This window comes from Garra rufa, chromosome 25 (assembly GCF_049309525.1).
Source record: "Garra rufa chromosome 25, GarRuf1.0, whole genome shotgun sequence".
Lineage (NCBI taxonomy): Eukaryota > Metazoa > Chordata > Actinopteri > Cypriniformes > Cyprinidae > Garra > Garra rufa.
The window spans coordinates 37784900-37798639 of record NC_133385.1 but is presented as its reverse complement, the minus strand read 5'-3'; the positions used below and the strand labels follow the sequence as shown (position 1 = coordinate 37798639).

General features: G+C 39.0%; 1 protein-coding gene across 2 annotated transcripts in view; it reads right to left on the bottom strand.

Annotated features, from left to right (window-relative positions):
- The window catches only part of ccdc136a (coiled-coil domain containing 136a), a 44495-nt gene extending 38742 nt beyond the window's left edge, over window positions 1–5753 (bottom strand). For both annotated transcript variants that reach the window (XR_012342296.1, XM_073832296.1), the window contains exon 1: window positions 5653–5753. The gene's annotated coding sequence lies outside the window, so the exon portion shown is untranslated. The remainder of the gene's footprint in view (window positions 1–5652) is intronic.
- Between the last annotated feature and the right edge of the window lie 7987 nt (window positions 5754–13740).

The window sequence follows — 13740 nt, the reverse complement described above, 5'->3', positions numbered from 1 at the left end:
ATATATATATATATATATATATATATATATATATATATATATATATATATATATATATATATATATATATATATATATATATATATATATATATATATATATATATATATATATTCTGTGGCCGTAATAATTTAGACTCGGCTCATATGTGACATTTATTTACTAGAAATGACATCATTCAGGTCTCTTTAATAGTGCTGCAGAAAACAGTTAGTAGTATCATACTTCTTATTCATATTTTTGAGGCATATTATAGTCAGGGAGGGTATTGTCAAGCTTAACAGCTCAACCCTGTCACATAAAATTAAAATTAAGATTAAGAAAATTGTTATTTTTCAATATTTTATTTTAATCCATAAGTATATACAATGTACTTATTTTATTGCTGCCATATCCTAACTACATGAGGAGCAGTGGCCATTTTAAGTGAAAAACCTCAACTCTGTCACACTCAACCCCATCACAAATATATGTATTTCTCATTGTTACGGGGTTGTAAACTTGTGACACATGAGTTATTTACGTAATTTATTATAATTTATTTATAAATAGATGGTTTCAGTAAATATATATTTACCAAAATCATGACAACTCAAGATGTAAGGGGACAATATGAGAGAGAAACAAAACCAAAAATTAAAATTGAAGGCAATCTATCCCTTTATGTGTTACAGATTGAAACCCTGTCACACCTTGTCACATTCATAAAAATGTAGGGAAGACAATTAAGAATGAAAGCATTTCTTACTGATTACTATCTGACATGTTGGGGACTAAAACAATAAAATGTAACCATGGTTCCCCAAGGAAATGAGACGCTGCGTCGGAAAACGCTATGAGATCTTCTTCAGCATGACCGCACGAATCATGTGTGAAATCAGTCAAATGGAGAAGCGAGATGTCACGGGCGGGTGGCGTAGCGACCGGTAAGCCCAAAAGCACGTGCAGAGTGAACAGCATTAGCTTAGAAAATGAAGCAAGCGCTGCAGGGATGCTGGAAGTATGGCACTGAGATGCAGAGTTCCATTCCCTCTGGGAACCATGGTTACATGCGTAACCTGAGACGTTCCCCTTCAAGAACTCAAGCTGCATCGGAAAACACTATAGAAACAAAATGCCCACGCCACCAGACTCACTGGACACATACAATTAAGCTTCTGCTAGTCAAGGTGATTTACAAAGAGCCTCAAGCACCACAGCCAGGTCCCACTGGGGGACGCAAAAGCATACCAGAGGTCTCAGTGCACCGTGGAGGAAACGTGTCACAAGGGGGTCTCTGCTCACGGAAATACTACCAAAAAGGGTGTGGTAGGCCGCAATGGCCACCACGTAGACCTGCGGAGAGACAGGCCTGCAGGAACTGCAGGGGCCGGATTCACGAAACATTCTTAAGAAGAAATTTCTTCTTAACTGCCATTTTCTTCTTATTTTTTAAAATAAGAAAAAAGTTAAGAATATTTTGTATTCCCAAAAAAATCATCTTAAGAATATTCTTATCTTTTTACTTAAGATTGTTCTTAAGACAAAAATTAAGAAAATTCAAATTCTTGAAAAGAATCTTCTTAAAAACCATCGTAAATAACTTTGTAAAGTTAGGATAGCCCGAGGCTTGTCTTAAATCCCAAATAGTAAGAATTATTTAATTAATTGATTGGGTTATTTCAAATTAACTGTTATATTTAAGCATTGCAACACTACTAGCTACATATAATACATATTAGGACTATTATTAGAGATGAGCAAGAGTTCGCTGAAGTGACAGCAATGACTGATAATGTAAACAATGATCTGTCATGATTAGCCTATGTATGACCTACTTTTTCCCGATATCAAAACTTAGTAGCAACTCGACAAAATCGAGTCAGATAGGGAGATTTAATAAAAAAATAAATAAATACGACATAATCTTTGGCCGTATTTAGCGCATGTGCAGGACGCGTTTGCTGTAGCAGCGCACACACATAACGGAAGTGTTCATTCAGACGAGGGAACAAAATACAACACAAAAGTGAATAAACTGATTGCCAAAGCTTAAGACAGACCCTTTAAAAGTAATGGTTCAAAAACACAGCGCATTAAAAACATGAAGCCGAGCGCCAGACACGGTCGTGACGAAAATGTGCGTGCTTATGATTATTAGGATAATCTGCAGAAACCGCAAAAAAGACGTTGAAGTGTTTATAAATGCGTCTTCAACCATGTATTCACTCAGATAGATGTATTATTTTTTTTCTTAAGAAAGAAATTAAGATGTTCTTAAGAACATATTTGAGAACATCTTAAGATTTTTTCAAGAATTGCACTTAAGAACATTCTTATGAACTTCTTAGAATTTATCTTAAGAAATTTCTTAATTTATTTCTTAAGAAGATATTCGTGAATCCGGCCCCAGCACTGTACCAACTGGGCAGTTAACTGGGTTGAGCTGGCAGTCTCCACACCAAGAAGTGAAAAGTTTCCACTTCAAGGTGTACAGTTTCCTTGTAGAAGGAGCTCTGGTTTGGAGGATGGTCTCAACAACCTCGGTTGAAAGATCGGAAGCGATGAGATGCGCCCCCTCAGCGGCCACACCCACAGCTTCCTCAACTCCGGGCGGGGGTGGAAGACGGTGCCCACCGCCTGTGAGAGGAGATCCCTCCTGACGGGAATTATCCGTGGAGAGCAGTCAAGAAGGGAAATCAGGTCCGAGAACCATACTCAGCCTGGCCAGAACAGGGCTACTAGCAGCAGCGAAACACCTACTCTTCTCCAGAACTCCCGGAAGCAGAGCAAGAACGCAGACCTCCCTGGTGATTGATGTAAGAGACCACCGCTGTGTTGTCTGTGTGCATCAACACATGGTGATCTCTTAGGTCTGGGAGAAAGTGCTTCAGAGCCTGAAACATGGCCAGCATCTCTAGGCAATTGATGTGCCATGTGAGATGGTGACATCTCCACGGAGCACGGCCCGAGCGGCCACTCATGACTGCTCCCCAACCGGCCACTAGCATTACGCAGCGACAAGGAGCTCCTAGCACTGGGCCCTGAGACAAAAACCACGGTTTCCTATACATGTCCAAGGCACAAAGGCATTGCTGCGTGACCTTGAGCATGCAAAGCGGATTTTCCCTCGGTGCCCTGAAGCGGCGAACCGGCAGGGGACAGCCAAACTAGCTGTTCTAGAGACCTCCGTAGACCTCCCAGTACTGCTACTTTCCCGTGCGGTAGCTGAGAGAAAAGCTTGCCGGAGACCACTGCACACTAAAGCACCATGGGTGGCAGGGTTGGCAGATTAATCTCTTGAGGGCACTGTATGATGAGGTGTGAACCATTCTTCCCCAGAGGGGCCTGCCCTCAAAAGTCCTAGGCACGAAGGTCACGACTTCTTCAGGGTTTTCTTGGCCTGAAGAACAACCCTCAGTTCTGTCTTCGGCTTCGAAGAACCCCGTTTTAGACCGCCGCTTTAGCCTTGGGGGGGACTAGCGTCACCGAACAGGACAGAAGGCGCAAGTGGGTCCTGCAAGATCCTGTCCTTCTCTTTAATCTCGGACAGGGTCAACCACAGATACTTCTCCGCCGCCACCAGTGCTGCTATAGACCTGCCAATATCACAGCTTTTTGGTGGCGCAGAGAGACAGATGAGCAGTTTGTGTGAGCTCGGTGACAGCATCAGAATTAATCACCTCGCCTTCGTCCAGCTCTTTTAGCAGGTCAGCTTGGTAAGCTTGCAACACCGCCATGGTGTGCAAGCAAGCACCAGCCTGACCTACTGTAACCCTTGCCCACCAGCACTGAGGTGGTCCGCACCGGCTTGGAAGGCAACGCCGGAGACTTCAGGGATGATGCCATGCCGTTACTACATAGCGTTTTCCGACGCAGCTTGAGTTCCTGAAGGGGAATTGTAGTTTTAGTTAAACTTCTAAATGAAAACTATTTTTTACAAAAATAAAGAGACCATAGACACACAATTTGTGTATTTTTAGCTTCAGTCCTGTAAAAATGTAAAAAATATGATAAATGTTACATTTGTTATCATTAAATTGACCAGTAAGTAGATGTTTGTTTTTATAAGAAGTTCTGTGTAAAATTCTTTTCTAAACCAATCCCATTTTGTCCGTTACGGGGTTGAGAAAAAAAAGGTGTCTAAATCAAGAAAGAAAGAAAGAAAGAAAGAAAGAAAGAAAGAAAGAAAGAAAGAAAGAAAGAAAGAAAGAAAGAAAGAAAGAAAGAAAGAAAGAAAGAAAGAAAGAAAGAAAATAATAAAAGGTGATTAATGCCTGAGGTGGGAAAATATGATTTTTTGGAGGTTTGATATATGCCTAATTATGGGGTATTTAGAAAATGAAAAAAAAAACAAATGCTACCGAATCCCAGGAATGACCCATATACATTCAGTGCTTCATTTGTTGTCAACAACTTTTGTTTAAGGATGGTTATTCTTATTGTGTCAATAGGAAATAGCAATTTTAGAATTCCATGCATTTCTTTTGTAAATATTGCAATAGTCCAGTAAGACTAAGAGTTCCATAACATTATGTAAGGCCCACACAGAGATCTGATCTCACCATCATTAAAGTCAGTCTGGAATTGCAGAAAAAGACAGAAGCTACCGCTAATGAGCTAGAAGAATAGTGGAAACTTCTCCAGCTTGAAACAACTGAAGAACATCTCACATTTGCAACTGTGCTGTTGTGCAGAATATCAGACCAGCTATAACAGCTGTAGTTAGACTGGTCACTAATATTCAGTACAATAGCACTCGTCTGACATCACTTAAATATATGCGTGCTTGAGCGAAAGTTCAGGAGAAGCTCATCAGTGCTCAAGGCATCTTTGCTCCTATGTGTTACTGTGGTTTGTTGCTAATGTGTGTGTGTGGGCTCGGGGCACCACTGCATTAGTGTGGCTGGGTGTTAGTGGGCGAGAGTGTGTGTGGGTGCTGCGAATTGGCAGGTACAACAATGTGCTGTGTGGGCGAAAGAGAGAACGCTTTGAAAATGGAGTGAAGGGGTGAAATGAGGCAGTGAATGTGGAGGAGGATCAAAGAAACCACATTAATTAATAGAAAAGGGAATATATGCATCAACTGTTTCCAAAGACCCCTGATGAAAATTAATTTGTAATGCCCCCTGTGTGTTTGCTCTGTTACAAATACACTTTTAATAATAATTTTCAACTTTGGTCATTTGTTGCATTACTTCACTTAATTGTTCAGGTCAGTTATGAATATCAGTGTCCAAATATTGCTAGCATCCAGTATGAGCACATTTTAATTTTGTGTACTTTCATCACACCATTAAAATGACACCCCACTCCTTCAAGCTTCCTGTCCATTTGAGCTCCAGAACCAGCAAATTCATTCGGTTGGCAAAATCTCAACAATAATGTACAGAGAAAAGAACTTGATGTACAAGCCAAGATATTTTTGCCTTGTTTTCCAAAAAATTGTTTACTTTTACTGTGTTCGTGGTAGTCACCTTCCACTAAATGTGTGTCAAGTATACTCATTAAAATGCAAGTGGACTCCTTTCAATATTTGAATAACTGCTAATGAAAAGTGTTTGACATTTAGCAGAGCTACTGATCAACAAAACACAAAGAAACCACACAGAAAAACATCCAGCAGGATCTGAAAATATAACCTTAATAAACACGGAGGAAGAGATTTTTTACCTGCTGATATGAAGACTGCATGTCCATGATAACCACAGCAGACGAGAGTGCAGAGTGAGGAGAGAAACATTCACCACTCCTGCCTCTCTCGCTCTCTCTCTCTCTCTCTCTCTCACTCACCAACATATTATGTAAGGGATAATGTAAGATCCGCCAGTCATAACCACACAAAATAAACCCGACGGGGTGATCAGGTCGCCTACGCCAAGTAGGGTCATTTATTACACAGCCACTCATCAAGTAAATTATTAAACAGATTTGAAAAATTGAAGTTTAACTTTTTATATTTTATAGATTTTTATATTTTGAAGTTTAACTATTTATTACATGAGAAGAAAGAGATCACGACATGATTCCAAGAGACTTGAAAGCTTAGAAATCACTTGCTTGACGGTCAATAGCCAATTATACTGCATGTTTTAGTGTTTATTATTAATATGTCCACAGAATGCACATATATAATGATGTATAATGTTCCATCTTTCAGACATTTCACAGACTAAAGCTTCTGTAGAGTCTTTATAGTTAGTGATGTGGTCTTGTAAAGCATCCACCATACACTTTATGTGATTCGTGTGGGTTGGTGGGTGGGTTGAAAGGGGCTGGGGACATAAACACATCACACAAAAACATCCACACATCCATTCTCATACATACATGTCTTGTGGGGATATAAGCGCTTCAGGACACTGATCTTCTGTTCTAGTGTGGATACATTGGGAAAATCTGTTACTAATAGTGACTATGTAATGAAATCAGGAGGCAAGCGATAAACACTGAACAAGAGTTTATCTGCTTAGAAATGTGCAGCCTGAAGAAGAAAAAAGAAACTACATTAGAGCTGATGCTACTGGAATAACATTGTGACTCGGTTTACGTCCAGGGATTTTGTAAATAGTGTTGCAAATATTAAACACCTATGTGAATATTACATATTAATCAAAGGCTCTACACCTTTACAACTTTCTTTGGGATGTCTGACCTGCACTGAGGTGCTTTGTTCCTTGTAGCTGTATTCACAAATCAAGGTTTGTTAAAGGAGTCATCGGATGCAAAACCACCCTACAATGATAGAAATCCAGCCAGTGGTATTTTTTTTAATCTTTAAAAGTAATATCCCCTTTTTAAAATCAAGTCATTCTCAGCTTCTTTTTGGATGCATTGGCCGCTCCCACGATAGTTGATTGACATGAGTGCCTTTCCTTAGATCCGCCCTCACCGAGCTCAAACAGTTCGACTCAGATTGCCATTGTGCGCTGCGTTCTCAAAATTCTGGCAATTTGATAATACCTAGAATATCAAAATCAACTGCCGGCGGCAGATCATTTTCTTATCTAGCGCCTAAACTCTGGAACAATCTACCTAACACTGTTCGGGAGGCAGACACACTCTGTCAGTTTAAATCTAGATTAAAGACACATCTCTTTAACCTGGCTTACACATAAAATCATTAACACATTTCTATAATTCAAATCCGTTAAAGGATTGTTAGGCTGCATTAATTAGGTCAACCGGAACCGAAAACACCTCCCATAACACCTGATGCACTCGTTGCATCGTAAAAAGAATGGCATCTACGCTAATATTAGTCTGTTTCATTCTTATTCCGAGGTCACCGTAGCCACCAGACCCAGCCTGTATCCAGATCAGATGGTCACTCCAGTCCCCCGGATCCAGTCCGTACCCAGCTTAGATCATGGATCACCACCTGGAGATGACTTCAATAGCCGTGGATGTCAACCAGATGAGCTCCAAGGCGGATCATCAATAAAGACCTCGCCAACCTTGACGGCCATTGGCACTACACCACAGGATCCTGATGAGTTCTCTACAATCAGACATTGGTACAAACTGTTGTTTGGTCTGGCCAGAGGAGAACTGGTCCCCCGACTGAGCCTGGTTTCTCCCAAGGTTTTTTTCTCCATTTCTGTCACCTGTGGAGTTTTGGTTCCTTGCCGCTGTCGCCTCTGGCTTGCTTAGTTGGGGACATTTTCCAGCGATATCGTATACTATTTGAACTGAACTGACGATGATATCACTGAATTCATTGATGAACTGCCTTTAACTGAAAATTGATTGTTACAATAATGCGTTACTTACACACTATTGTGCTGTTTAAATACTGTGCAGTTGCTTTGACACAATCTGTATTGTAAAAGGCGCTATATAAATAAAGGTGACTTGACTTGACTTGACTTGACTTGTGTGACTCAGACACAGGGGAAGACAAGAATGTCTCCGATTGAGTGATTGAGGTGTTTTGTTGTTGGATGTAATAATGACCACAGCATCTGAGCCGCTGAAGATGCAGAGGATTCGTTTTTAAAAGGAAAGTGCCGATTCCGATCTACATATGCATCTACTTTCGTGTGAATCATTCGTGATGCAGCTTCACCCACAGCAGAGTGAGTATAAGGTTTTTTTATGCATCTTTGCAAATGGCCTTTCTTAATAATGTGCTAGGCTAAATGCAGCTAAACATGGCAAAAGTAACATTTCAGCTTGCCATCCCACGGCAGAGCTCATTAGCATTTAAAGGAACGTGCAACAGAGCTCGCTCTAAAAAGGGCTGATTTGAAAATATAAAGAGTTTTTTTCTATTACCATTGAGACATTTTAACCAAAGTATGTTATAGACTTCTCATTAAGACCCTAAAAAATCATATCAACTTGTGGAAATTGGGCATCCGATGACCACTTTAAAGAAACTGTCTATGGAGAAATGCATTGTTAGGCATGTACTGTTGTACACAAATTTTGGTTGGAGTGAATGTTAGCAGCTTAGCACTGAAATAAACATAAGCTGCAGTGTTTTTAAATCAAACACTACCCTAATAGCACACGTACACCTCATAGACGTCTATTTGACATCTGCATTTACATCTGCAAGACATCTGCAAGAGGTAGTTTGCTCATCTGCAGTACGTCTATTGGACGTTTCCTATCAGATGTCAAATAGACATCTAGATGTATTTAAGATGTTTATGAATTATAGTGTATGTAAAACTGACATCTTACAGACATCTGCCAGACATTTGTACACAGCAGATGCTTTCAAGATCAAGAGATCTTTAACAGACATCTTGCAAACATACATGTTCCTGATAGCACACGTACATCTCGGAGACGTCTATTTGACATCTTGCATTTACATCTGCAAGACGTGGTTTGCTCATCTGCAATATGTCTATTGGACGTTTCCTATCGGATGTCAAAGAGATGTCTAATAGATTTCTTTAAGATGTTTATGAATTTGAATGTACCCAGATAACACACGTACGTCTACAAGATGTCTGTTAAAGATCTCTTGATCTGGAAAGCATCTGCTGTGTACAAACGTCTGGCAGATGTCTGTAAGATGTCAGTTTTACATACATTCTAATTCATAAATAACTTAAAGACATCTAATAGTCATTTATTTGACATCTGATAGGAAACGTCCAATAGACATATTGCAGATGAGCAAACTATGTCTTGCAGATGTAAATGCAGATGTCAAATAGACATCTATGAGATGTACGTGTGCTAATAGGTTATGTAAAACTGACATCTTACACTACTAGACGTTTGTACACAGCAGACACTTTCCAGATCAAGAGAACTTTAACAGACATCTTGCAGACGTGCGTGTGTTATCTGGGGTGGTATCGGGGGTAGTGAAAAAACATGAAAATACACAAATAATTAAATAAATTGAAAAGTGACGACACTTCAAATAAAGATTGTATCAATTACAACATAAAAGTGATTGATGAAAAAGAAAAAGAAAACATTGATTCATTCAGGAATGAAACAAGTGACTTCTTTATGAGCCAGTCCTTGAATCATTAGTTCTTAGTTTTTAATTTTAACTTTATTTTTTTTAGACGGCAGCAATTTTAGTAGAAACTTTATTTAGTTTAGTTTTAGTTTAGTTTTTTTTTTTTCTCAGAATCATGGTAGGAGAATAGCTAGTCATTATCCACATGTAATGTAAACAAATAAATGACTTCAATTATAGATAAAACATCAATGAGGTCATTTATTTTGTGCTGAGTATTCTACAAATATGTGTACAAATTTATGTGCTTAATAAAAACACCCTGCAATTGTACTTTTGCAATACTAAATTGGTAAAGTGTGCTAAATCTGAACAGCTAATATTGTTCTTAATGCACTTTAGTTTAATTTAATTTAATTTTAATTTAATTTCATTGAAATAATTGTGTGGAAGTAGTGCTGAGATATAGCTACTGTGGTAAAGTCGAACTGTTGCAAGTATACTTTAAATATCTTGCATTAAAGACATACAAAATGTATTATACAGAGATCATACATTCTTTATTAATAGTGATATTAAAACACATATTACGCATAATATTAAAATGTGCATTGTGCAATAACAAAATACTCCAAATTAAATAAATTATTATTTTATATCAGTAAGTGATATGTTAATAAATAAGTTAATAGATTTGAATTTTATTTTTTTAATGGGGCTAATCCCCTTATCTCTCCTAACTTTAGCAACGCCCCTGGTGTAAAATACAGTAATGTGTAAAATACACAATAAACAGCAGTAAAGTTATAATTGAATGATTCTGAGGAAACTTTCCCAAATTAGTCTTTGTGGCTAGCGATAGATTTCAACAGATGCAGTAGATTTAAAGCTTTACATCTATTTTATTGATCTAAGTGTTTTTTCAGTGTCATAAACGCAAGTTATCTGACTACATATTTCGTTTCTATATTAAATGCCTTTTTTAAAACGAGGCAGTAATTCCTATCATCAGACTTTCCTCTGGCAGTGCATTGTTGCTAAGCAACTAAATGGAAACGTACAGTAGAAATAGGACAGTTTGAGATTATAACACAGACAGGAAAAGCACACATACAGCAGGTGATGAATATGACAGTTAAAACCGAACAAAAACTATTTACTGCGTCATTACCAAGCACACTCAAGGCTGCTCTCATTTAAAAACAAAACTCCTCATAGTTCATACAGTATCAGAAGGATGCTTCAGTAAGTGTTGGCAGCACTTTACAAAAATCTCTACATGCAAACAGCCGCGTTTATAAAGACCTCGCCTCTCCTCTATAACCCCATGTGTCATCTCTGTGAGTTGTCATGCCAACAAATAATGAAATGCAAACGGTTTTGACCACTGTAGTTTTATATAACAGCACTCCTGAGAATGATAAGTAGATTATCAGTGTTGCAGATTCCTGAGTGTACTTACAATAAAGAAATAAATTAGCAGTCGTCATTCTTTGGCGATGAGCTGATTGTGACAGTCAGAGAATTGGTTTTGCAGTTATTAAACAGGACATGTGCTGCTGGTTAATGAGGTCTGTAGTGTGTGAGATACAGGCGATGACGGCTGCTCAAGCTCTGTCCTGTTTCAGCAGGGTTCGGATATCCAAATGCATTCAAAAGTATTCATGTATTTTGACAAAACACAATTTTTTTAAGTTTCATTTGACGTTCCAGGGACTGGAATGTCAATATTTAGGAGAGGGGGGCTTTTGGTGGTGAGGATTTGGAGCTAAAAGCTCAGATGTCACAAAATCCACCCAGCTATGATTACTTCTTGGTATCTTTTGGACTTTAGGCTTTAAAGATACGTCAACCCAAAATGCTCCTGATAAACTTAAAGGAGTAGTTCACTTCCAGAACAAAAATTTACAGATAATTTACTCACCCCGTTGTCATCCAAGATGTTCATGTGTTTCTTTCTTCAGTCGTAAAGAAATTATGTTTTTGGAGGAAAACATTTCAGGATTCCTCTCCATATAGTGGACTTCTATGGTGCCCCCGAGTTTGAACTTCCAAAATGCAGTTTAAATGATCCCAGCTGAGGAAGAAGGGTCTTATCTAGCGACACAATTGGTTATTTAAAAAAAATCTTAAATGCTCATCTTGTCTAGCTCTGCGTGAACTCTGTGTATTCCGGATGGTTCAAGACAGTTAGGGTATGTCGAAAAACTCCCAATGCATTTTCTCCTCCAACTTCAAATTTTTTTTTGTAAAGGGCGTTTGACCTTCTTTGCATGTTCACTTTGTAAACACTGGATTGGTACTTCTGCGGCGATGTAGGATGAAGTTGAGGGAGAAAATGAGATGTGAGTTTTTCAACATACCCTAACTGTATTAAACTGGAATACACAGAGTTCACACAGAGATAGACAAGCCTTTGAGGTTGAAAAGTATATAAATTGTAATTTATTTTAGAAAATAACCAATCGTTTTGATAGATTTATAGCCTTTTGAAGCTGCATTTGAACTGCATTTTGGAAGTTCAAACTCGGGGGCACCATGGAGTACTTATTTCAGTGTTTTATTTTTAATAAATTTGTAAAATTTGCAAATTTTTGCTTTGTCATTATTATGGTGTATGGAGTGTGAATATTACAAATGTATTAAAAATAAAACACTGAAATAAGTACATTGCATAAGTATTCATACCCTTAACTCAGTACATAGTTGAAGCACCTTTACAGCCTCAAGTCTTTTTGGGTCTGATGTGACAAGCTTTGCACATCTGCATTTGGCAATTATCTGCCATTCTTTGCCTCACCTTTTCTCCTCTTAAGCTCTGTCAGCTTGGATGGCAGACATTTTCTAGAGTCCTAGTTGTTCCAGTCGTCTTCCATTAAGGATAATGCTTCTGTCAACCTTCCCAGTGTTGTTTTCGTCAACGATGACGATGACGAAATCATTTAGTTGACGCCACTTTTTTTCATGACGATAACGAAACGATGACAAGATAAAAATGGCTCGTTGATGACTAAAACATGACGAGACGTGTGTGAGTTTTCGTTGACGAGGCGAGAATAGACGAAAATGTTAGTGGGTGGTCCATCAGACGTTTAAAATGCATGACATTTCTGCTTATTGTGCATGCCAATTAAAACTGAAAAAGTATCTGCCGCTATGGCAAGCCGTTTTAGCATTAAATACTCTTTGCCATACTAGTAGGCTATGGCAAGCCGTTTTAGCATTCTATCCTTGTTTGGTTACGCCCACCACCTGGCGTGCAGCGCACAACGTGCTCAACATGTCACATTGTTGTCACTCAGACAGACAGACGATTAACCATGATGGCGGCAGTTTGCACACAGGGTGGTCGCAAATGGCGAGAGGACCTATGGGTGTATTTCAAATATATGTCTATTATGTCTAAAACCATTCCTTCATTATTGTAATTATTGGTGAAAATAGTCGATCCGGAAGCTCACATTGTGTTGAACTATAGATCTGCTATTTTCACAACTTATAAGTGACACTACCCAACAGCAAAATACTTACTGACCTACATTAATTTGTTAAAAGACTACTTTTTCCCATTTTTTTGACTAAAACTAGACTAAAACCTTTTTGACTTTTCGTCGACTAAAATTGGACAAAAACTATCACATATAGAAGTGACTAAAATTTGACTAAAACTAATAAGCATTTTAGTCCAAAAGACTAAAACGTACTCGGTTACTAACGTAACCTCTGTTCTCTCTAGAGAGGGAACGAGTACTGCGTAAGTATCTTACGCTAGGGGAAAATCCTTTTCTGCGAGATATTGAAGCCAAAAATTATCCATAATTTTGAAATAATGTAAAGCGCGTTGCAGCAGCATACAGACATAGGCGAAACAGCTTGCGCGCCTATTGGCTGCTCTGAGGCAACTGCAGCAGCCTATTAGAGCGAGGCCTGACGCGATGCCAGATCCAATGGGGGCATTTCGCGCCCTTTGCGTCGCTTCGCGCCCTTTTCGTAGCTTCCCGCCTAAAAGGGCGTGGTCTAGACCTATAAAGATCGCTCGTAGGCAGCTATTATCTGGTTTTTCATCATCGAAGCAACCAGAGCGTGCGCATGCACGGCAAGATACGCAGTACTCGTTCCCTCTCTAGAGAGAACAGAGGTTACGTTAGTAACCGAGTACGTTCTCTTACGAGAGGTCTCTCGTACTGCGTAAGTATCTTACGCTAGGGGACCCAGTGTAAAACGCCGTGCATGCTGAGATCTGACACCAAAGACCCAAGGGCGAAAGCCCGGGGTTCATACAGTTCATAATCACCTATAGAACTCACAGGGAGTCCGGGGAAGAGGGA